The sequence below is a fragment of the Podarcis vaucheri genome (assembly GCF_965113315.1).
Source record: "Podarcis vaucheri genome assembly, chromosome: 12".
NCBI lineage: Eukaryota > Metazoa > Chordata > Lepidosauria > Squamata > Lacertidae > Podarcis > Podarcis vaucheri.
Genome location: NC_138750.1, coordinates 28,810,275 through 28,834,504, shown reverse-complemented (window position 1 = coordinate 28,834,504; position 24,230 = coordinate 28,810,275). Strand labels below are relative to the sequence as shown.

The following is a 24,230-nucleotide window of genomic DNA, read 5'->3' as shown; positions in this document are numbered from 1 at the left end:
CTCATTGCGCCAGCTTTTAGAAACAGCCACAGTATAACTTAAGTGCAATAGAAACAACAGAATGGAAGTAACAATAAAAATGGAAGATGATTGGCATACTAGGTTGAGTTCTAAGATGTCCAAGGGCATTCAGTTTCTTATAGCAATGTCCTCAGCTTTCCCCCCGGCATTGAAAAACAGCTCAAGGGCAATACTAAGCTGTGGCTGAATGATGCTATGGACTCCTTTTTGTATCTTGCTGTCACACCTGACCCTTCAACGAAAGAGGGTGGAGCATCACTCCCAGCTAAACAAGATAATCAAAGCATTGCTCAAGGAGCCGTGGAAGCTCAGGGCGATGTCATGGAGCAGAAATAGCAATTCTAAGAATCAAAATGACCTCAGGTTCATGCCTAAGCATGAATCACCTTATCTCTGGCCTCCGTCTTACTTTCTGAGGAGAGCCAAAATTACAATGGGAAAGCATAGCTATTCTGAGGACCGTAAACGGGCTGAAATGTCTGCCAGGGGCAACACAATGGAGTCTACAGACTAGGACTGGGACGTAGCGCCAAGTCGGCAATGCTGCAAAGAAGCGGGAGGTTTGTTAGAAGGAAAAGAGTGCTCTGACTCGTTCTGTACTCTTGATTCCTGTGAATCAGTAGTCACGGACTTGACTAAGCAATGTTAATCTTTCTCAATGCCTGTGGATGACTTCCTCCGGGCATTCCAGCTGCAAGGGCGGGGTCTGAAATGAATGTCTCATGGGTGTGTCTACATACCTTCCAACATTTCCCCGATGAAAATGGGGACGTTCTATTTCATGATAATATTAATAGTCTCAGTCTCAGTCAGTTTTATTGCACATAGCCAAAGGCTGCCGCAATGTACACAGAATTATTTGACAATTAAAAGAAAATATACTGATAATATTAATAATAATAATAATACCCCGCCCACCTGACTGAGTTGCCCCAGCCACTCTGGGCAGCTTCCAACATATATAAAAACACAATAGAACATTTAACATTAAAGCCTTCCCTATACAGGGCTGCCTTCAGGTGCCTTCTAAAGTTTGTATATCTACTGGACTCCTTGGCTCAGGGGGTCGCAGAACTCCATACCCTCCAACATTTCTCCGATGAAAATAGGGACATCCTAAGGAAAAGCGGGACATTCCGGGATCAAATCAGAAACTGGGACGGCTTCTGTAAATCTGGGACTGTCCCTGGGAGACACTTGGAGGGTTTATGGCATCCTTTCTCAACCTGTGGGTCCTCAGATGTTGTTGAACTACCACTCCCATCACCTCTAGCTAGCAAGGCCAGAGCTCAGGGATGATGGGAGTTGTAGTCCCACAACATCTGGAGACCCACAGGTTGAGAACCGCTGGTCTATGGGATTTCTAATTCTTACCTAGGAGAGTGTGTGGGAGGGCTGGCTTGGAAAACTCTGTCAATATCCAGTGTAGTCGATGGAGGTGCCTGTCTTCCATACTGCAAAGTAAGCAGAACCAATTGTTGTCTACCTGCTGCTGTCCTTGAAACCCTACTGAGGAGAGGCAGGTTGTCACTCCACTAAGGTGGAACTGGTATAAATTAATGCTGACAATGTTGGAAAAGCGCACCTGTAACACTGCAGTGGCTGAGCTCTCCTGCTAGCATCCCTTTCTCGTGCTCCCCTCCCTCAGCCTGCCAGCATCTATTCCCTTGTCTGGATCAGCAGTTTCTTCTCTTCCATTTGGAGCGGCTAAGAAAAGCATGTGGCTTGACACACATCCATCTATGCACCCGCTGTCCTTTCCTGTTGACAGTGAAACAATCAACTGTAGCCTGTGTGTGTTAAAAACCCTTGCCATCTTCCGTTTTGCTTTGCATGGCTCTATGAGCTTGTATATCAACTGGGGAGTGGGGGGTGGAATTTGTTTGAATACTGAGCTAGCAAGAAGGCATGACTCAGAAGGATATGCAAAGCTGTCTAATTTAAATCACTGTCCCAACAGGTAAATAAAATCCCACTTCTTAACATGGATTCCTCATACTGAAAGGGCAACCAAAGGATACGTACAATTTGCTAAAGTCAGCATTGACATTTTTGGGGGGATGTAAAAGGGCCTGAATTTTCATAGCACGGCTGGGCTTATGCAAATAGGCAATTAGTACACCACTCAGAGGACTGAAGCTATGTACTCTGCACACAGAAATCGCATGTTAATAGGCCATTAATGTATGTCCTGTTGAGCTTCAAGGCAGAAGTAATGTACTGAAAAATGTGCCGAGACCATTTAGGGAGCAAACCAAGTGATACCTCAAGCTCAATCCTATGTTCATAGGCAGAGGTGCAATAGGTTCCAGGTGTATGAATTCTACAAAGGTGACCTGGAAACTACAACTAATCCACAATGTGGCAGCCAGACTGGTGACTGGGAGTGGCCGCCAAGACCATATTACACTGGTTCTGAAAGATCTTCATTGGCTCCTAGTACATTTTCGAGCACAGTTTAGTGTTGGTGCTGACCTTTAAAGCTGTAAATGGAGGTTTCCTCACTGCAAGAAGTGAGGTTACAGGGAACCAGGAAGAGAGACTTCTCGGTGGTCATCAGGACAGCGGCAGGAGTCACACCCATGTTGCTGATCAGGGCTTGCATGTGAAACTGTTTAATGTAATGTGTGCGCAGATACATCTATATCATTTGTGAAATGGTCTGCCCAGATAGGTTCACCTGGCACCTTCATTATATATATTTTAGGTGCCAGGTGAAAACTTTCCTTTTCAACCAGGTCTTTGGCTGATTAATATTCTAAAAGGTAAAGGTAAAGGTACCCCTGCCCGTAAGGGCCAGTCTTGACAGACTCTAGGGTTGTGCGCTCATCTCACTCTATAGGCCGGGAGCCAGTGCTGTCCGCAGACACTTCCAGGTCACGTGGCCAGCGTGACAAAGCTGCATCTGGCGAGCCAGCGCAGCACACGGAAACGCCGTTTACCTTCCCGCTGGTAAGCAGTCCCTATTTATCTACTTGCACCAGAGGGTGCTTTTGAACTTCTAGGTTGGCAGGTGCTGGGACCGAACGACAGGAGTGCACCCCGCCGCGGGGATTCGAACCACCAACCATGCGATCAGCAAGTCCTAGGCTCTGAGGTTTTACCCACAGCGCCACCCACGTCCCTGATTAATATTCTACAGCCTATTAAATGTGTCTGTGGGAAGGGAGAGATTATTGTTTTTGCTGTTTCATTTTACTTTGTTTTTATCCTGTATTTTATTCTGTGAACAACCCTGGGATCTTATGATGAAGGGTGGTATATAAAATACGTTTCCCAGTACGTTTCTGAGCACAATTCAAAGTGTTGTTGCTGACCTTTAAAGCCCTAAATGGCCTCGGCCCAGTAGACCTGAAGGAGTGTCTCCACCCCCATCGTTCAGCCCGGACACTGAGATCCCACTCCGAGGGCCTTCTGGCGATTCCCTCACTGCGAGAAATGAGGTTACAGGGAACCAGACAGAGGGCCTTCTCGGAAGTGGCGTCCAACCTGTGGAACGCCCTCCCATCAGATGTCAAGGAAATAAACAAATACCTGACTTTAGAAAACATCTGAAGGCAGCCCTGTTTTAATGTTTGATATTTTATCACTTTTTAAATATTCTGTTGGGAGCCTCCTGAGTGGCTGGGGAGGCCCAGCCAGATGGATGGGGTATAAATACAGTGGTACTTCGGGTTACATACGCTTCAGGTTACATACGCTTCAGGTTACAGACTCCACTAACCCAGAAATAGTACCTCAGGTTAAGAACTTTGCTTCAGGATGAGAACAGAAATATGGCTCCGGTGGCACAACGGCAGCAGGAGGCCCCATTAGCTAAAGTGGTGCTTCAAGTTAAGAACAGTTTCATGTTAAGAACGGACCTCCGGAACGAATTAAGTACGTAACCAGAGGTACCACTGTTATTTTATTTTGCACATTTTAAAAAAAACCCAAACTGTTAATTTTATTGATTTTTAAAATCATTTGTATTATGCCTACTGTGTTGAAAGTCTGCTTTTATTGCTATTTTTAATGAATATTCTACACGATCTTATGTCAACTGCTTACATTTTTTAAAATTTAGAGGCATATACATTTTGTTCAACAAACAAATAAATAATTCATTCCTAGCCTCAGCTGAACATACATTTCATGATAGGACTCAGATGTTGCACCTACTGTGGCTCCAGAGGTTTCAGCTGTAAATGGAAATGGAAATATCCCCCAAATGGATTTTCCCTTTAGAGTTTGCAAAGTCTTGAGTGCTTTTCAGAAAGAAAGGAAAAAGTTTTCATTTGTATGGGTCTCTCTGCCTCTGTGTAAAATGGGATAGAGAAGAAATTACCAGCAGAGTGTTGCTAAGAGGTTTTAGCAGTGAACGCTCTCAGCAAAATAATGATAGTAAGAAAAAAGGATGGATTATACACATTGCCCCACTTCTGTGAACAGCGAGAAGTTCCAGGATGGCTGTTGCAACACTTAGTATTCTTTGGATTAAGGGGGGAGGGGAGTACTGAAAACTTATAGTGCTTTTTGCTATTGTTGCCTTATTTACAAAGATGCATACAGAGCCCACTCAAAGCAAACAGACTGATAAAAACAAGCAGCAGGTCTCCCAGGAGCAATTTGTGCAACCTCCCCAAAGTTCCGCCCTGAGTTTCAGTAACCTCTAGATAGAAACTCTCCGCTCCTGCTGTCTCTAGGCCAGGGGTCAGCAAGGTTTACCAGCCATGGGCCAGATTATTCCCATGGAGATCGTCCGTGGGCTGGACTGGTGCAGCGTGATGCCAGAAATTGTGTCTGCATATGTCTGCAGCGCCGGAAATCGCTTCTGTGCATGCCCCGATGCCGAAAATCGCACCTGCGCAGGCGCGATTTTTGGCGCCACTCAGTGAGCAGGTGGCTCAGTTTGGGGGCGGCTCGTGGGCTGGTAAAATGGTCTTCGTGGGCCGCATGTGGCCCATGGGCCGCACGTTGCCAACCCCTGCTCTAGGCCAAGGATCTCTGCAAAGCAGATGCTGTTATCATATATGTTTTTGCTATTAGGGCAAACACCAGTTTCAGAAGGGGTATGTAAACTAGTAAATAAAGAAAACACATGACTTTTTCTGTCTCTCATTTTTAAACTTTGATCTGCCCGCTTCTCACAGATCCTATTTTGCAGGATTTACAGAAGCCGTCCAAGTTTCTGATTTGATCCTGGAACGATTCGCAAATAGGGTCCTTTCAGGCATCTTATTATTATTATTGTGCATTCATGATTATTTGTGCCAGCGATGATGGTATCCCGCGAAAGTTATGGGGTGGATGTACTGCGTTGCTCACAGTCAAGTCAGGGTGACTTCCAACTCTGCAGTTTTATGATTCCAGTCTGGCCCAAGCCTCTTTTTTAGGTTATGTCCGCCAACACCACAGAATTGTATTTACAGATCACTCATAAGTGGTACCTCATATCTCGTAAAATGCCTCTGGTGGTTCCTGAGTCCCCACTAGACTAGAGAGGATGTCATCTTATTGGTTGATATATGATTATGGTGGGAATGGGGCAAAGTGCAAAGTTTATGGGAACTAGTATTCAGAGAAATTGGATGAATTGTGAAACTATCAATCTTGCCCTCTCCACAATGGGCATTATTGAACTCTTTTTTTTTGGAACAATATGCTGATTTTGAAACCACTTCTTGCAGAAACGGCTGTTGTTGCCAGACTTATGAAGAACATCAGCATTACTACGTTGAAATCTTGTTTCCAAAGGTCTAACAGGTAGCGCTTCAAGAAAAAAAATTATCAACAAAATGAAAATATTAAAATGGCCAAAGTTAACAATATATTTTTGTTAGAACCTGCTTGGATTTTACTAAATGTAGCAGTGGAAGTGGTCCTTTTCCAGAGTATGCCCATTTATGGACCTGGTAGTGAAGTAGGATTGTTTTCCTCTTTTTGTAATTAAATATGAATATAACAAAAACATGACTGAGGAATGTGTTTATATGCATTCCCTCCTCCTTTCCATGTAGCTCATTTAAACTTAATTTAAACTGCTTGTTGTATATTCTGATGAAACTTTATCAAAATAAACCTAATAATAACCTGCTACTTCTGTTTCCTGCCACACCAGAATGGTGGATACAGAAGGTGCAGTCACAGTTAACTTGTTACCAACGGTAAGAAAAAGTATCGATTTCTCTCTCGCACACACCAGTTGCCATCAGAAATAATTGTAATATGAATGCTGCTGCGTTTGTTATTTTTAAACTTTCCACGGCTCGTGTGTCTGCAGGCGCATTCCTTAGACCAAAAATCGAGCCCACATAGAAAAATAAGCAGATAGTTCCCACAATGACTTCCTAATGTAGAAGCACTCTGGGGATAGCTTGTGTTAGATGGTATGACACTATTTCAGAGTAAGTTACTCATACTTTTAGAACTCTCTAGAGGACTAAGAGAAGATCTGCGAATGCAGAGTTTCCTGCAGTTATTCAACTGCACTCAAAATACCGTGTACCTCAAAAAGAATATTGCAGAGATGGAAGAGTTGAGGGAAAGAACAATCGAAATCATCAAGGGAGTGAAGCAACTCCCCTCTGAAGAAAGGCTGAGTTTGGGAAATTTTAGTTTATTTTTTTTTAAGTGAGTAAGAGGGGTATAAAATGGATGTGAAGAAAATGGGTAGCAGTAGTAGTAGTAATAATAATATATTTATTTATAATAATAATTATTATTATTTATACCCTGCCCATCTGGCTGTGTTTCCCCAGCCACTCTGGGCTGCTCCCAACAGAATATTAAAAACATGATAAAACAACAAACATTAAAACAGGGCTGCCTTCAGATGTCTTCTAAAAGTCGGATAGTTGTTTATTTCCTTGACATCTAATGGGAGGGAGCTCGCCCTCTGCCTGGTTCCCTGTAACCTCACTTCTCGCAATGAGGGAACTGCCAGAAGGCCCTTGGAGCTGGACCTCAGTGTCTGGGCTGAACGATGGGGGTGGAGATGTTCCTTCAGGTATACTGGGCCGAGGCCGTAGTTCTTCTCCCTCTTTTACAAAGCTAGAATTTAGGGCCATCCAATGAAACTGAATGTTGCAAGATTAAGGACCAAATTAAATCCTCAGCTAACTGTGGAACCTCATACCCTCCAACATTTCTCCGATGAAAATAGGAATGTCCCATTCCATACCAACGACAACAATTTTGTTATTTATACCCTGCCCATCTGACTGGGCTGCCCCAGTCACTCTGGGCAGCTTCCAACATATGTAAAAAGATAATAAAACATTAAACATTAAGAAAACCTTCCCCCTAAGGGCAGCCTTCAGATGTCTTCTAAAGGTTCTGTGGTTACTTATCTCCTTGGCTCGTGGGTCACGTAACTCCATACCCTCCAACATTTCTCTGATGAATATAGGGACATCCTAAGGAAAAGTGGGACATTCCAGGATCAAATCCTGGGAAGGAGGTTGTGGACTCTCCTTCCTTGGAGGTTTTTAAGCAGAGGTTGGATGACCATCTGCCATGTTTGTTTTAGCTGAGATTCTTGCATTGCTAGAAAGATGATCATTGGGGTCCCTTCCAACTCGACAGTTCTATGAAATCAGAAACCAGGGCGGCTCCTGTATAGCCAAGACTGTCCCTGGAAAATCGAAACACTTGGAGGATCTGGTCAACCTGCTTCCTTGGGATGTAGTGATGGCATCCAACTCAAAGGATTCGAAGGGAGATTCGGCAAATTCATGTAGGAGGAGGTTACCACCCCGATGGTTGTGCACTGCCAGTGTTGAAGGCAATTTGCCTCTGAATACCAGTTGCTGGGAATTGTGAGTGCTGTTGTGCTTAGGTCCTGCCTGCGGGCTCCCCATAAGAGAAACAGGATGCTGGCCCAATTAGGAATTCTGTCTGATCCATTTGAGCTTCTCATGCATATATATTTCTCCTGATTCAGAGACTCTTGTCTACTATGATACACACAATGAACTCCTTCCATGTTGTGAGTCATTATTCGCATGATCTGGCTTAGCTTTTGGGTCGCTTATAACAAGGCACTGCTGTTCACTTTCAGTTCCTTGCGAAAAACCATTCAATTAAAGAAGTGTTTAATTTGATAGATTTACAGTAGCTCGTCTCCAGCAAGAATAAAAATCCTGCTTGACACAGCCTCAGATGAATGGCACACAGCTAAAAAGCCACCGGCAGTCTCTCTTTCTTTCTCTTTATATATATAAAAAAGACTTTCATCCTACCTTTTGAAGGTAGGAGGTCAACTGTGGCTTTCAGACAATATTCCCCTACCTTGACTCTAGTTGGCAACTTTCCTGCTTTTTTATTTTCCAAAAAGAAACCAGACCCTTAAGCTTTAAACACCTCTCACAAGTTGCCTTTTATGTTTCACCCAAAGGTTTCAAAGTGCCTCGGTTGTTGGTAAAATGCATTTTAACATTTCTGTTTTTTAAAAAATTACTCTGTGTGTGTGTGTGTGTGTGTGTGTGTGTGTGTGTGTGTCTCCATGATTAGGGAAATGGAAAAAAGGTAAGGAAAGAAATTATGTGACAGGCCAAAAAGGAAAAAAAAGAGGGGGGGACGAGAATGAACATTCAAAAAGGAATCCTGTCGTTTTGCTCTAATCATTTGAAAGCATCCTCAGTGTTTCTAACAGAGACTGGCAAGCACAAGTGAGCACGTTTTGGACCAGGCAAGGAGATCAAGGGCCTGTTGGCAGGTTGCACGCGGCTTCCCAGGAAGAACATTTGGCAGCAACGAAGCTGTTGCTGGAGGGTGTTTGCTTCCCCCTCTCTGCCAGTTGCCCTGGGACTGATAAGGCTGTTCACACACCATCCATTTATAGTGCATTTTAAGCATGAAACTTCTCCCAAAGAATCCTGGGGTCTGCTGTTTATTCCTCGCAGGGCTACAATTCCAAGCGCTCTTAACAAATGGCAGCTCCCGGGATTCTGGGTGGGAAGACACGTCCTTCAAATGTGCTTTGCGGCATACAGTATTCATCCTACAACACACATGATGACCTGCATGGAAATTCCAAATGGAAATGCTCTCTGTGTGGGAAGTTAGTCATACGGGCCCTGGCAGTGCTTTTTTTCTGGGGGTACTCAAGAGTATGCAATACCGAGAAGCTTTTCTGTTAGGTATAACAGGTGAAGAGATACCAAAAGAGGATAAAAGACTTTTTATTTGTGCAATGACAGTGGCGAGAATGCTTCTAGCCCAGAGATGGAGGGAAGGAGAAGTACCAACAAGAGAAGAGTGGCAGACAAAACTGATGGACTATGCAGAGATGGTGAAGATCAGAAACCAGGAAGATCAAGTATTCTTAAAAGACTGGAGTAAATATTTAATTTATTTAAAAGACTGTAAACAGTTAAAATCACTGGCAGGGATGTAATGTCACTTGTAATGTGGAACTAACTATAGTAACTATGGATATATAACAGATGGATAATGGTAAAAGATGCAGAAAACTTTATTTTAAATATGGAAACCATCGAGGGAGGGAGGGAGGTCCAAAGGTTCAAAGGAACCTTTCATTTTAATGTTTGAAATGGTTAAAGTTAGAATGCATAAAATTAGGTAAAACCTCTCTCTCTCTCTCTCTCTCTCTATATATATATATATATATATGCAGTACCGGTACATTTTCTTTTTTTTCTTTTAAAAAAGCACTGTCCTGTCCTTGAGAGTCATTCATGTGAAGGCAGGTTGAAGGAGCTGGGTATGTTTAGCCTGGAGAAGAGGTAATTAAGAGTGGATATGATTGCCAAATGTTTTAAGGACCGACACACAGAAGATGGAGCAAATTAGTTTTCTACCACAACAGAGGGTGGGACATGAACCAACAACTAAACATTGGAATGAACTTCCTGATACGCTGCAAGCTTTTTGGCAGTGGAACTAGAGATGAGGAACTATACCAATTTTGTTTTCTCATTTTTCCAGTCATAAGTTTGATTTTCCACATCTGCATCAGTTTTCATTTTTTAAAAGTCCCCGTGATATTTCAGCAGCATTTTAATATGAAATTTGCATGCATTTTTGCCTAATATACATATTTCTGCAATTGGCCCTTGAATAATGCATCTCTGAACATTACTTCTACTAATATTTGTGTTTTTTATGCCACGCTACTCTAGCTTCTGCATTTTTGCACACATTACTTGGCTGGAGAACATCACTGCAAAATTCAGATAATTGCAAATTTTGAAGGATGGCCATGTTTCGATTTGTGTAATTTTTTGTAAAGTCAAATTAGTGATCCAAACTGGATTTATCTCCTATCCTGAAGTGTAGCAGACTGCCCTGGCAGGTGGTGGAATCTCATTCTTTAGGAGGTTTCAGGCAGCAGCTAGATTGTCACTTCTACCAAGGGGAGAATTACTAATGGACTTCCTGCATGATCAGAGAGTTGGATGAAATAGCCTTTGAAATCCCTCCAAACGCAATGATCTTATTATCTTTGGCATGGCCTAAGTCCAAAGTGTGCAGGATTGGGATTGCAGGGAGGTGAACGCATGCTGTGCAGGTCTTGAAGAAGCATCAGTCTTAGTGGTGTGCCGACCACAAAGGAACTCCTCAACTACCTATTCAACTGCTGAAACAAATAGCACCAACAGTTCATCTTCCTTTGTAAAACTGCCAACGCTTGTGCTGTGTTAGCAGTAGGGTTCCCCTCCCCCTTTATTCATGAGAAAATTCACAGTTCAACGAAGAGTGTGCATGTGAACAATTGTGATCAGATCCACGCATGGACATTTATCGTCTTATATGGTGATGTATGGAAGTGAAGAGCTGGACCATAAAGAAGGCTGATCGCTGAAGAATTGATGCTTTTGAATTATGGTGCTGGAGGAGACTCTTGAGAGTCCCATGGACTGATCAAACCTATCCATTCTGAAGATCAAACCAATCCATTCTTATGGAAATCAGCCCTGAGTGCTCACTGGAAGATCCTAAAGCTGAGGCTCCAATACTTTGGCCACCTCATGAGAAGAGAAAACTCCCTGGAAAAGACCCTGATGTTGGGAAAGATGGAGGGCACAAGGAGAAGGGGACGACAGAGGACGAGATGGTTGGACAGTGTTCTCGAAGCTACCAGCTTGAGTTTGACCAAACTGCGGGAGGCAGTGGAGGACAGGAGTGCCTGCCGTACGCTGGTCCATGGGTCACAAAGAGTCGGACATGACTAAACAATAACAACAATGGTGACAGGAATAAATTGTGCATCAAATTCAGGAAATGGAAAATAAAAAAAGAGAGAAGAAGGCTTGTTCATCATGTGCTGTACCATTTGGCCAAGGGCCAGTCCTGCAAGTACACTCCCTTCAATCAACCTTGCATCTAAAAACAAAGAGCAGATTTATTTGTATGCCCTCCAAGTGTCCCTATTTTCCAGGGACAGTCCTTGAATTAAGAACGTATCCCAGCTTCTGCTTTGATCCCGGAATGTCCCCCCACTGCCAGTGCCAGCACCACAGCGCTCAGGGAGGAGGACCTGGCGCTTGTCCTAAGCTGCAGCACCAGTGGTGGTTGTGAGGCAGCTTCCCATGGCCTCTCCATGGCCACTGCTGGATGCTACCCTTGGGCTGCTGGAGAGCTAGCAAGGAGGAGGAGAGGCTGCCACTGATGAGGTCCAACCCTATGTGATGCTTCATGTGCAGCCTTTCAGCCATGTATGGTGAGCGCTCAACAGCCCCCCTCCCTCTTTCGATTACCCCATGCAGGCACCAAAAGCTGGACTTTTCTCAAGCCGCTGCTGCACGTTGCTGACGTGCTACATTTGGGTCAGCGGTAAGGATGGGGGAGAAAGTCAGTTTTGTTTGCACTTTAACGAGAAACAACAGCCTCATTCTCACCCCAATGTGAGAACTGAAACACAGCTGGCCGTCGAAGTTTGCACTTCTCCAAATTTTGTGATGCAATTGGAGAAAGCGTGCATAAAAATGAATGCATTCAGGAAAATATTGTTTTTTTAAAAAAATATTGCATGGGGAAATTGCTTGAAAAAAATGCGTATATTAGCCAAACTGCATGGGGAAAGTGTTGATTGGGGGAAATTCCCACTACGCTGCTGTGAAATTTTCCTGTGAAAGTGGTGCTCTCCGGATGATTTAGGCTGCAATTCCCATCAGCCTCAGTACGACTCTTCCTGACACAGAAATGAAAGTTTTCTATAGATGGCAAAGCTTAATTCCCTGGGCTTTGTATGGGAGGGGGAATGCAAAATAACCAAATCAAACCAAACTACCAGGATCTTAATGCCCGAGTGTGAAAGAAAAATCTGGTTTCTGTGCTGTTAGTTTGAGACATGTGAAGCATGAATACTTGACAGGATGCCTACAAAAATCTCTATCATAGGATTTTTGTGTGTGTATTTTTTATTTTGTAAAGGCCCCTCATATGTGCAGCTCGCCTTGGTGCAGGGTGTTCAATGGATAAAATACCATTTTAGGTTGTGTGTGGCAATATCTGACTCACACCCAATGAGTGAAAGGCGTTTAGCTCACCACACAGTTATAAAACCATGAATAGCAGGGTTTGTGAAAGCTTTCTTTGGTATATGCACAGGATTACTGTTCAGAGACACTCCTGTTGGCTCATAACACTTATACAATTTCATTCAGATTTAGATCCTAGCAAGGGACCCTTGTGTGTATTTTCTGAACTGGCCTTTATGAAATTATTGGCTTCCATGTAAACTGTTCTCAAAGGGGAAAACATGGAGGTGTTATTAAAGAGATCAAGGCTGCAATCCTGTACAGACTTACCTGGCTGTAACTTCTATCGAACTCAATAGTTTTACTTCTGAGTCAACTGGGCAGGCTTGCATTATGAAGTATTGCATCTTATCCCAGTCCCCAATTTCTTTATCAGACTTGTCTGAATTTCTTTTTTCTTGTTTGCACTGGCATATTCCCATGGTCCCAGAACATGCTCTGAAGACCCGTGATACAGCAGCCTTGATGAAACCAAACAGATCTTGTTCCAGTCAGTACCTAGATGGGTGACTGCCTTGGAACTTCATGTATACTGTCTTGAGATACAAAGGAAGATGAGAAATACAGTGGTACCTCGAGTTACAGACGCTTCAGGTTACAGACTCCGCTAACCCAGAAATAGTACCTTGGATTAAGAACTTTGCTTCAGGATGAGAACAGAAATCATGCGGTGGCGGCAGGAGGCCCCATTAGCTAAAGTGGTACCTCAGGTTAAGAACAGTTTCAGGTTAAGAACGGACCTCCGGAAAGAATTAAGTTCTTAACCCGAGGTACCACTGTAGATGTGTTTTATGATGTTTGTCATGGTTAACTTAATCCTGTTGATATGCCTGGTGCGTAAGAACATAGGAGGAATCCTATTAGATAATAACATCTGGGTCAGTATCCTGTTCTCACAGTAGCCAACCAAATGCTAAAGGGAAATTCACTGCAAGAAGAAAAAGTTACAGGGAACCAGGCAGAGAGCCTTCTCAGTAGTGGCGCCTGTGCCCTCCCATCTGATGTTAAACAGATAAATAACTATCTGACTTTGAGAAGGCATCTGAAGGCAGCCCTGTATAGGGAAGTTTATAATGTCTGATGTTTTATTGTGGTTTTTATATTTTGCTGGAAGCTGCCCAGGGTGGCTGGGGCAACCCAGTCAGATGGGCAGTATATAAATAATAAAATTATTATTAAGCCTGTAAGCAGGACGCGAGCACAATAGCACTATCGCCACTTGTGGGGATAGTATTTTTGTATGTACAGCCATTATGACTAGTGGTCCTTGGTAGCTTAATCCTCCATAAATATGCTTAATTACCCTTTTAAAGCCATCCAAGTTGGCATGCATCACAACAACTAGTGAGAGTAAATTCTGTGGCTTAACCATGCACTGTGTGAAAAGAACGTTATTTCTTCTGTCACAAATCTTCCCTGTGTGAGGGAAGGGGGGAAAGCTTCTCTTTATCCACTTTCCCCACAACATGCATAGCCTTATAGACAGTTTTCGGGTTCTCTGTTGACTCTTTTTCAAAGCTAAAAAGCTCCAGTGTTGTAACCTTTTCTCAGAGAGGAGCTTGAACATTTTGGTTGCTCTATTCAGCACCTTTTCCAGCTCTACAATATCCGTTCTGAGAAGCCACCAGAAAGGTAAATGGTTTCCCGAGTGTTGTTGTGGACTGCTTGCCAAGGACTCCCTTAAGACTCCCAATGGTTTCTTTGCCTCAGTGTCTTTACCTGCCCCACACATATAACATCATGTGTAGCAATAGGTGAGCATGGTTGGTGGGGGAATGTCTGGTGGGCTTGATTTGGTCTGGAGGTTGCCCACCGCTGCTTTAATGGGAATGTTTGCTATGTACTTACAGGCAGTGAAAATAGATAAATAGGTACTGCTCCAGTTGGAAGGTAAACGGTGTTTTCGTGCACTGCCCTGGTTTACCAGAAGCGGCTTAGTCGTGCTGGCCACATGACCCGGAAGCTGTAAGCCGGCTCCCTCAGCCAGTAAAGCGAGATGAGCACCACAACCCCAGAGTCGTCCACGATTTTTGGCAAAAATCCCTTGGCGATTCAAGCCCCTAAATAATTGATGTTTGAAAAGTTGTTTGATATTTCTTTTAAAAAGCAACTCACGCTTGATTTCTTTTTACAAAAATATGGTTAAAAGAATGTTGCTTGTTTTACTAGAAAATCATTGTTTTTCCTTGTCTGCATCCCCTGCTCCTCGTTTCCCCTGATGTTCTGGGCTGGCAGAGCCTTCCAGTGGATTTGGTACAGTCACAGTATCAGAGCACAGATCACGGAGCCACAGTTGCTACTGTAATTCAAGCAATTGCCACAGAGGCATCTAATATTTCAGTCCCTTGATACAGGCCTCACTCACGTGCAGCAAGGCTTTATTTTCCTGGTTTTCGAATCTACAAAAGGGTTGTTAAGGGTTGTTTACCGTTTCAATTTCTTCTGATAGGTCAAATGCAAATCTGTACCTTTTGAGACTCCAGGTATGTGAAATTCAGCTTGTTTGTTGTCAGGTGGAAAGGGCTACTGCTGCCTAGCAAATTAAAATCAATATGTAATAAATTTTGTTTGCAAGTGAACTTTAATCCCGAATGGCTGTGTTCCTGCACCTCATTATTCTCCCCCTGCCACACTTTCTGAGTTCCAGTCTGTCAATATGTATCATCCTCTTTGACTGCAATATGAAGGCTAAGTAAGGATGCATTCAAGTTCAGCTCATTTAACAGCACAATCCTCACCTCTTTGGCTCCGAAATAGGTCCTAAGGGGGCTTACTTCCTGGTAAACAAGGTTAGGACTACAGCCATAGGCTCATAGATTTTGGTGGGAGAACATGCAGGTGTGTTTTTTATTAACTCAGCTATCAAAATTAATGAGAGTTGTTCAAACTGCTTACATTTGGGTGCATTTAGCCCCATATGTTCACTGTGATCTCGTTCTCTCAATAAAGTTCATTATCATGTCTATGTGCATTCCTAAATGCCATCACAAGAGCCAACAACAGTGGCGTTTTGGCATGGAAATAGAAACATGAAACAACATCTGATTTTATTTTTGCTCACTTGACAGTTTAGATTTTCTCTTGATGGATCAAACTCGTTCCCAAGCCATGAATGCTGCGCTGTGGCCATTTGTTTGGATGATTAGCTCCTTTCTTCTGCTTGGATACTTTCCTTGGTACCATTACTGTTGGTCACTGGTTCTGCCTTTTCTCTAGTACAGTGTGTTGATACTGCTGTTAGTGTCAGCATAAACGATGCGGTAGGGCACACACTTGCGCTTGGTTATTCTCAAATGCCGCCAAATTTTGCAGAGAAATGCAAGAGAGTAAAAGGCAAATGAGTGCACTTGGCTGCAGTCCATAATCTAATTGTTGCAGAGTAGTCCTATTAAGGCAAATATAATGAATACCACAATGAGTGCATAACAACAACAACAAAAGTCCTTGAGTCTCAGTTCTTTCTAAAAACTTCATCTATGCAATGGGCATTTTAGTATCTCAAAACATTTTGCTAAAATATTATATAATAGAAATGACTCTCAGTATGGCCATTCCCAAAGGCAAAAGTAGGAAGATCGGTTTTGTTAATTTCAGCAAACTAACTTGTGCCCACTGGGTAGGATTAAGACTCCAAATCTCTGTGTCAGGAAGGCACAGCACTAAACCAGGTAAAAAAAGGTAAAAGGTAAAGGACCCCTGGACAGTTGAGTCCAGTCAAAGGTGACTATGGGGTTGTGGTGCTCATGTCGCTTTCAGGCCGAGGGAGCCGGCATTTGTCCACAGACAGCTTTCTGGGTCATGTGGCCAGCATGACTAAACCACTTCTGGAGCAACGGGACACCGTGATGGAAACCAGAGCGCACAGAAACACTGTTTACTTCCCCGCTGCAGCAGTACCTATTTATCTACTTATACTGTTGATTGAGGTGTGGCTAGGCGGGTCTCACGTTGCTACACCTTCTCTTCCAGCAAGACAACCATCTTGCACTTGCTACAAGTGTACTGTTGCTTGTTCTCTGACAGAATGGCAAACATGGCAACAGTGTTACAGGTCACTGCAGCAGCTCCCTTGCCCTCCATGTCTCTGGTCCTATGCACACCGAGAGACAGAGCTAATTGTTTTGGATAGTGTACAGCAGCCACCCTCTCATCTGCTTTAAATCTGGGTTGCAAACTGTATCTGTTACAAGGAACATTTTGTTTTTGTCTTTTATTGTTGTTTGGGAATTACCGTGTATTGTATTTTTAACATTGCCTTGCTCATAAGTTGCTATGGGGATATTTATTGATGAGATTGTTACATGCATTTTGGAAATAAATAAATTCTGTTTCTTGAATGAGCCTTATGCCATGCACACACTCAGGAGTGTATGCCTGCACACACTCAGGAAAAAGCCACATTGAAATCAATTGTAGTAGGCTGCCAAACCCTTTCTTCAGTACATAGAAATGCACAGAGGCTCACAGCACAAGAGCTTTTCATCAAATTTCCCTCTAAGCCCTTAACTTTGTTTCCCTCAAGATTTCTGTTGAGGTTATCAGGTTAAGATATGCACTAAAACACACATATTGGGCCCCCAGATCAATAACTAAGCACACCTGTCTGCCATTTTAGTAGAAGTGTCAATCTGAGATTGGCACACAGGCCTGGGGCGTGGACCTCACTGAACAAGAAAAAAGGGGGAGAACAATGTATTTGTGACTGTTCAGTCAGAAAACATGTTGAAGCCAGTCTGTAGTATACAATGATATAGGAACAGGAAGTATAGCTATACTGTACTAAAACAGAAAAAGTACTCTGCTACCTCATGGTTGTTTCCTGATTTTAAAAACGGCCTCTTTCCCTGCTTTTAATACCATTTCCATAGATTATGAAAATCCTCCTGGATCTTTAAACGTGGGAAACAAAGCCTCATATTTGTTATTCATAATTCATGTAGCCTAGGGTTTTCCATTTGGATTTTGTTTGTTATACAGTAACATTATAACACATTGTTATTATCATGGCTATTAATGCTAATATTGCTATTATTAATTATTATTATTATTATTATTATTATTATTATTATTATTAATAAACAAACAAACAAGCTGTATTGCAAGATCATCCACACAAACTATGAACAAGTGATAACCCATTTGAAGGTGAACTGTATGGAAATCAATAGAGCTTATTGTCAAGAGTATACGTTCGGTCTTGGGTGTAAAAAAAAGTACTGCATGAACAACAGGAGCACATTCTCACTTAGCTCAGATAAAAAGAAGAAACGATCATTTTAATTTTTCATTTTATTTTTAGTATTACACCATTTATGTCCTAACAACAGGTTCAAGGTGGTTCCCTCTTCCTCCTTTTATTCTCACAGCAACTCTGTGAGGGAGGTTAAGCTGCCTATGCACCATGCATTTAAAGCACAGTCTCTCCCTTTAGCATCCTGGGAACTGTAGTTTAAAGGTGTTGGGAACTGTAGTTCTGTGAGGGGGGGCACAAACTACGACTCCCAGCATTCCTTGGGAGAAGCCATGCGCTTTAAATGCACGGTGTGCCCGCAGCCTACATAAACCCGAGCTACCTTTCCCCCACATCGCGCCCTGCAGTGGGGGGGGGGAGCTCTGATAAGAAGGCATATTTACAGTGAAATTCTTGCGACGTTTACTTAGATATTAAAAGCGGCAGCGCTTTACTTCTTCAATCAGGCAACCCTTTGCTCCCAAGAGAAGCGAGGCTGGATCCAACCCACACCAAGACGAGTTGTTAAAAAATAAATAAATGAGGGGTTAAAAGGGGGGAGGAGCCTTAGAAGAAAAGGGGTGGGGTTTCCCCCGTCCTTCCCGCGCGCTCGCTCGCTCGCTCCCAGCAAGATCAATTGGCGAGCCGAACGGGAGGGAAAACTTTCGCGCGCGCGTCTCCATCGGGGCGCGCGCGAGAGAGAGCGCGAGAGGGCTTCCCGCTTTCTCCTCTGTGCGTGTATTGTGGGGAGTGCGCGCGCTCGCTCGCGCTCTCACAGAGCCCACACACGCGACAGATACGGTGCCTCTCTCAAGAGGCAGGGAGCGCTCTACGCGCGCGCGCGTGCGCCCTGCTGCTGCTGCTGCTGCCGGCGGTGGTAGTGGCGGTGGCGGTTTCGCGGGCTCCTGGCTGGAGACTTCCAGAGCGTTATAGATGGGGCTGAGGCAGAGCGGCGCCCACTGAGGAGCAGGAGGAGGGTGCGCGCGCGCGCGCGCGCGCGAGGGAGACGAGGCCAAGGCAGCCGGCCGACCAACGTTCGAACCAACGAACCAACCAACCAACCAACGGCCGCCTCGCCGGTAACTGCCCCAACGGCAGCAACTGCCTTCTCAACAGTCCGGCGCGAGCTGTGCCGGGGGCTGGGCGGGCGGGCGCCTGCGCCTCTCCACGCGGAGGGGCGGTGCGGCGGTCCTGTTGCTCCCCCCCCCCCCGCCGGGTGTGGGTGGGTGTTTGTGTGTGTGGAGCCGGGAGTTTCTCTACTATTCGGGCTGAGGAAAGAGAGGCTCGTGTGGGACTAGGAGGAGGAGGAGCCGGCAGCTGCCCCGTGACTCTCCTCTCCGCGCGAAGGGAGCCATGGGGCGGCCTCCTCGCCTCGCCAGCCTTGTGCTGAGAGGGGCTCCCTCAGGTAGAGAGACGATCCTTTCCTCCCCCTCCTCCCCGTTGTGCCATAGGGGCTCCTGGCGCCTCTCTTTTGCCCCCCCCCCCGCCTTTTTGTCGGGCCTCGTATATGGCCCCTTCCTCTCCTAGCGCTCCCCTGGATTATCCCCGGTGGTGGCGGAGGAGGAGAAAATACTTGCCGGGGGGGGGGAGGGAGGGGAGATAATCTTTTCCCTCCCGCCCGGGATTATCTCCCCGCCCTCTGCGGGATTATCCTGTCCGCCCTCCCTCCCTCTCCCCCCCTTCCCTCGCTCACCCCGCCTCCTCCAGCAAATCCTCGGGGCGGCGTGGGGACAAATCCCACCCACCCAAGAGTCGCTCCCGCGCGCTCTTCTTTCCCTTCCCCAAAAATCTTGGCTTCTTCCACCAGGTGAAAGGCACGTATTTTGTTGGGCTGTTAGTTATTAATTTATTTTTTGGGTTGGTGGTGGTGGTGGGGAAACCGGTGGCTGCGATCCGCATTGAAACTGAAGGTGGAAAGGGAGAGAAAAAGGGTGGTGGGTGGGCTGCGATTGCCACGGCGGTGCTGTCACCTCGCTGGATTTGGAGCTCAGGAGGGCGGGAGGCAGGGCGAGCGCGTGGATTGGCCGCGGGGGAAGGGAGGCTGCGGGGGGGGGGAAAGAAGGTAGGTAAGTGTTGCAATCCGCCACAAATGCAGCGAGGTGGGGGGTTGCGGGTGGCAACGTGCCGGCGCCCCCCCCCTCCCACGGTAGCAATTCTTGAGTGCCCAGGGTGTTGCTATACGGGGGGGGGGGGAGCGGAAGGGAGCCAGTCGGTTCTTTGGCTTGATCATGCTTTCTTGGTGTGATCGGCTTCGTCCTTACGAAACTGTAGAGCGAAGCTTTCTCCCACCCACTAACCCACCCCCGCCCCCCCCCAATTTTTTGGGATTTTAACTCTTGGGTGCCTCTCACGCCACAGCAGTTGAAATAGTTTTACTTAAGGCACAAAATGTGAATGGGGGGAAAAAACCCTGCATGGATGTTGTAAATTGGGCTGGGCTCTGAATGGAGTGGACTTGCTTCTGGCTTTCCGCCAATTGGTTGTGGCTATTGCTGACAGAAGGAAGGGCGGGCGTCATTTAAATTAATGCTCTGACGACACAGCAGTATAAGATAATCACGTTTGGCTCGTGGTAGAATCAGTGGTGGTGATCTGGTTATGTGGTTCCTTTTCACCTGTTTGAGCTAGGTGCAGCGATCTGGATGACTGGTGCTGCAGAGCTTCTTTCCAATTCTGCTGCACAGAGCTCAGGATTACATCCATCCATTAAACTTCATTTTATTGGCTTTGGGAAGAGGAGGGGCCTTTGGAAACTGAACATAGGCAGGGTAACTATAAATAGACCTTTGGACTAGAGGAAGCTTTGAGCAAATTCTGGTATATTGTATTTGAACCACTAGTATCTGTTTATTGGATGACTGTCATAATGTTCTTATTATGGCTGATGGCTTCTATCATGTCAGTGAGGGGTTGTTTCTAAAAGGCTAGCTACTGTTCTCTGTCATTCTAATAATCTTGTACTTGATATATAAGCTGATAAAATGGTAGACGGTTCAACCATCTCCTTTTTGCTGTTTGTGGACTACTTGGAAATTATTAATTAGAGCTAGATGTTTATTGCAGCAGGGCATTGTGCCCTGAATGATAATGGAGTTTGTTTTTGGATATATAGGCCACTTAATTTTGTTAAATGTTCCTTTTAGTAACTGTCTTTTGTATATTAATATTACAGTGACATCTCAATATTTCACTGTATGTACACTGTCTCATCTGAGCCTTGATCATATCTAGAGTTTTACTCTTGGATCGTTATTCTGACCATATTTATGTTGTCAATAATTTAATATGGAGACTGACAGAACCCTGAAGAAGTGACTGTCTGCTGTACTGGGACAAATTTTGCAAGCCAAAAATCTTTATGAAAAGCCTGAATAGCTCTTGTAAAATTGGTACAATAGTGTTTCTTCTAAATGAAGCAGCTGTATTTACAAATGGCAATAAATTTGTATCATGTATTAATTAACTTCCTATTCCCTTTCATTAAAGGGAATGGCTGTGTGGAAGAAAAAATGATGTCTCACGTATTAGCCTAAAATCCTGATGAAGACGTGTCTAAGCAGGTGTGTTGCAAGCTTTATTAATGAATTGCAGTGTTAGATATGTATTCATATATAATTTTTTGATATTATTTAACAGCTCATTGAAAATAATTCCTTGTCAGAAAACATTGATAAGAAGAAGTCGTTTTATGCAAACTGCTTAGAGGGTTGAAAAAAATTATGCTGTATATAAATACTGTTGAAATAAATAAATGACATATGTGGAAAGCTGTGCATCTAGGGATGAATTTTATTTTCACAATGATTTCCAGGTTTCAGTGCATGCTCAGGCACATTTGGATAAGATTTAAATTATCAAAGCAACTTGTAGATCATAGCACATTATTAGTATGCAGCTGTTGATTGCTGCAAAAAGGACAAGTGAATATTATGTTTGGAGAGAAAGTATTTTCAGATAGCATGAATATGGAATTTGAAGTATCTAGGGGGCTGTTGGATAAGCCGATTTTAGACCTTAGACTTCTTCTTGTGTCTTGTTTGCTTTCTCAATCATTTTTAGCCTACTTGGGGAGGGTGCACTGTGTATGTACGATAAGTAAAAACATGTAAATATGGAATATGATATCCGTTCGGTGTCATAGTTTCGAGTTTTGAGAAAAAGGCATAGTGGGATCTAGTGGGGGGTCTCAAGGGTATGAACACTTTTAAATGTTGTAAACTGACAAATGATATATTGACTTGTGTGGTAATAGTGTGTTGGGGGGATTGAAATGCTACCAGAACATGTTGCAATCCCCAGAATCATTGCCTTATGATGGTGTTCCTTTCTTAAACTTGAAAGCTGGAGCCATAGTGCAATATACTGCTTATGAAAGTGGGTGTTAGTAAAGACTAGTAGTTCTGCAAATTGGCACTGCATTGATACAATGCCCTGTGGTGTGTTTGCCAATCGTATATCTTTGTCAAATGTGTGATGTGTTTGTCTCATTGTCTTTTGTCACACAAAATCCAATTGAATAAGTCATTCTCTTATGTCACTGGCCTGTGAGTTTTGTACACACATGGTAATACAATGGCCTGAATCTATACATAGTAGACAATCAATAGGGCTCTTGAAAAACATTTCATTGGAATGCTGATGTTAATAAATGAAATGGAATAGATACAATAATAAAGTCACAAAATTTCATCAAATGTTTTGTATCAATTTAAAAAATATTAACTTTAAATACTGTACTTGAAATAAGTGTGTTTCACTGGAACTTCTTATGTGTCCTTTGGTGCATATCCTGAAATTAAATCTTAAGTTGACATTATCTGTGTGTTAATCATCAGTTTAAAGCAAGGATTGGGAACTGGGCGACTTCCAGATGTTGCTGAACTATAACTCACATCATTTCCACCCAGCACCAGCAATGATGGGAGTTACAGTCCAGCTATCTGGCAGTCACCAGGGGGGGGTCCCCTTCCCTTCTTTAAAGCAGTGAAATACTTTTGGAGGGTTAGAAAAGGCAGTTGTAACTTGACATTGCCCACCTAGATTGGGTTAGACCAGAAGTTGTTTTCACAGCCATGCTAAGTGACTATACATCTAAAGCAGGGTTTCCCAAATTTGGGCCTCCAGTTGTTGTTGGACTACAATTCCCATCAGCCCTAGCTAGCATGAACAGTGGTCAGGGATGATGGAAATTATAATCCAAAAGCAGCTGGAGACCCAAGTTTGGGAAGTCCTGATCTAAAGATATTCTGGATGGCAATAATTAGCTTGACAGCCTTTCCTATTACAGTAGCAAGTAGTGTAGCATTGAAGTAGTTTCAGCATTCCAAATAATAAAGGAAACTAAAAACTGACTTTAGCTAATTCAGTAAGACTCTTATAAACCCACCTTACTTGCCAGGCACTGTGAACCTGTGTTCCTCCAGATGTTGCTGGACTACAACTGGAGATCACCTGGAGAAGGCTGGGCTACATGTTACTCTGGGGTTATCCAAACACTAGTTACTGACAACCCTTACAAATGTTCAGTCAGCCAAGATTCTGCTAATTTAAGGCACTCCATACACCCAGTCAGTCCAAATGATGAAAGTAACAGCAGTTAACAAACCTACTTAGGACATGCCTTTAATTGTTAGACAGATCTTATATAGATATGGCTGACTCAGATAATCTCTCTCATATATATATATATATATATATATATATATATATATATATATATATATTGCTTTCGTAGATTTTCACGGGTACAGGAATGCAGGTTTTGGTGTCTTCGGGTGCACAGACACCCCGACTCTTACACGGGAAGACACCCGAAGACACCAAAACCTGCATATATATATATATATATATATATATATATATATATATATATATATATCAGATGGCTGCTGGTTCTTTGGTGAGAGGCTTTTCATGAATGAATACATCAGATGATATCAAGGCGCAGTTTATATAAGAGAGCCTTTGATGTAAGAGCTGGCAAAAAAGCTTGCATAGAATACCAACCTTATTCAGTGGTTCGTACCACAGATCAGTCTTGTAATGCAAAGGGAAGTTTGGTCAAAATGTATCTCAGAGAAACAAATGTACTGAGTTGTCTTACAGAAGATCTTGATTACTAGGAGCTGACTTATTGCCTAGCACAATGACCTAGAAACTACTATTAGAAGCAGGAGTGATGACCTTTGCTCTGCATTGTTTTGGTTGAAAGAACTTTATTGCACTTGGCATGGGGGATATCAGTTTTTCCTATCATCATGTTAAATCTTGCTGTGGAGGATGCAAAACCTTCAGGAGCAGCTTTCAGGGGTGAACTATATGCCATTGGAAGATAAGGTGCTGGAAAACTACACCCATAAGTGGTATTTGGCTCTTGGCCTCTGTTTTAGTTTTCTCTTCCTCTTAATTATTTTGCATACCAAGCAGAGTCAGCAGCATCTAATGGGGCTCACATATTCCCCAAATGCAAATAATAATTCAGTCAAACTTAGAGG

General features: G+C 43.7%; 1 protein-coding gene and 1 long non-coding RNA gene across 13 annotated transcripts in view; one reads left to right on the top strand and one right to left on the bottom strand.

Annotated features, from left to right (window-relative positions):
• Nucleotides 1–15,538: 15,538 nt before the first annotated feature.
• Nucleotides 15,539–18,444, bottom strand: LOC309515593. 2 transcript variants are annotated; one of them, XR_014212544.1, is made up of 2 exons: nt 18,141–18,444; nt 15,539–15,891 (listed from the first exon to the last, which is right to left on the bottom strand). It is a non-coding gene; the product is annotated as an uncharacterized lncRNA (long non-coding RNA). The 2 variants fall into 2 exon arrangements; XR_014212545.1 differs by lacking the exon at nt 18,141–18,444 and adding an exon at nt 17,312–17,406.
• Nucleotides 18,445–18,632: 188 nt separating this feature from the next.
• Nucleotides 18,633–24,230, top strand: part of PALS2 (protein associated with LIN7 2, MAGUK p55 family member) — a 33,290-nt gene continuing 27,692 nt past the window's right edge. For 2 of the 11 annotated variants that reach the window (XM_082193464.1, XM_082193463.1), the window contains exons 1-2: nt 18,661–18,815; nt 21,223–21,296. The gene's annotated coding sequence lies outside the window, so the exon portion shown is untranslated. Of the gene's footprint in view, nt 18,816–18,874; nt 19,142–19,428; nt 19,551–21,222; nt 21,297–24,230 lie in introns of those variants that run through there. The other 9 variants (XM_082193467.1, XM_082193462.1, XM_082193468.1 and 6 more) reach the window with 5 other exon arrangements.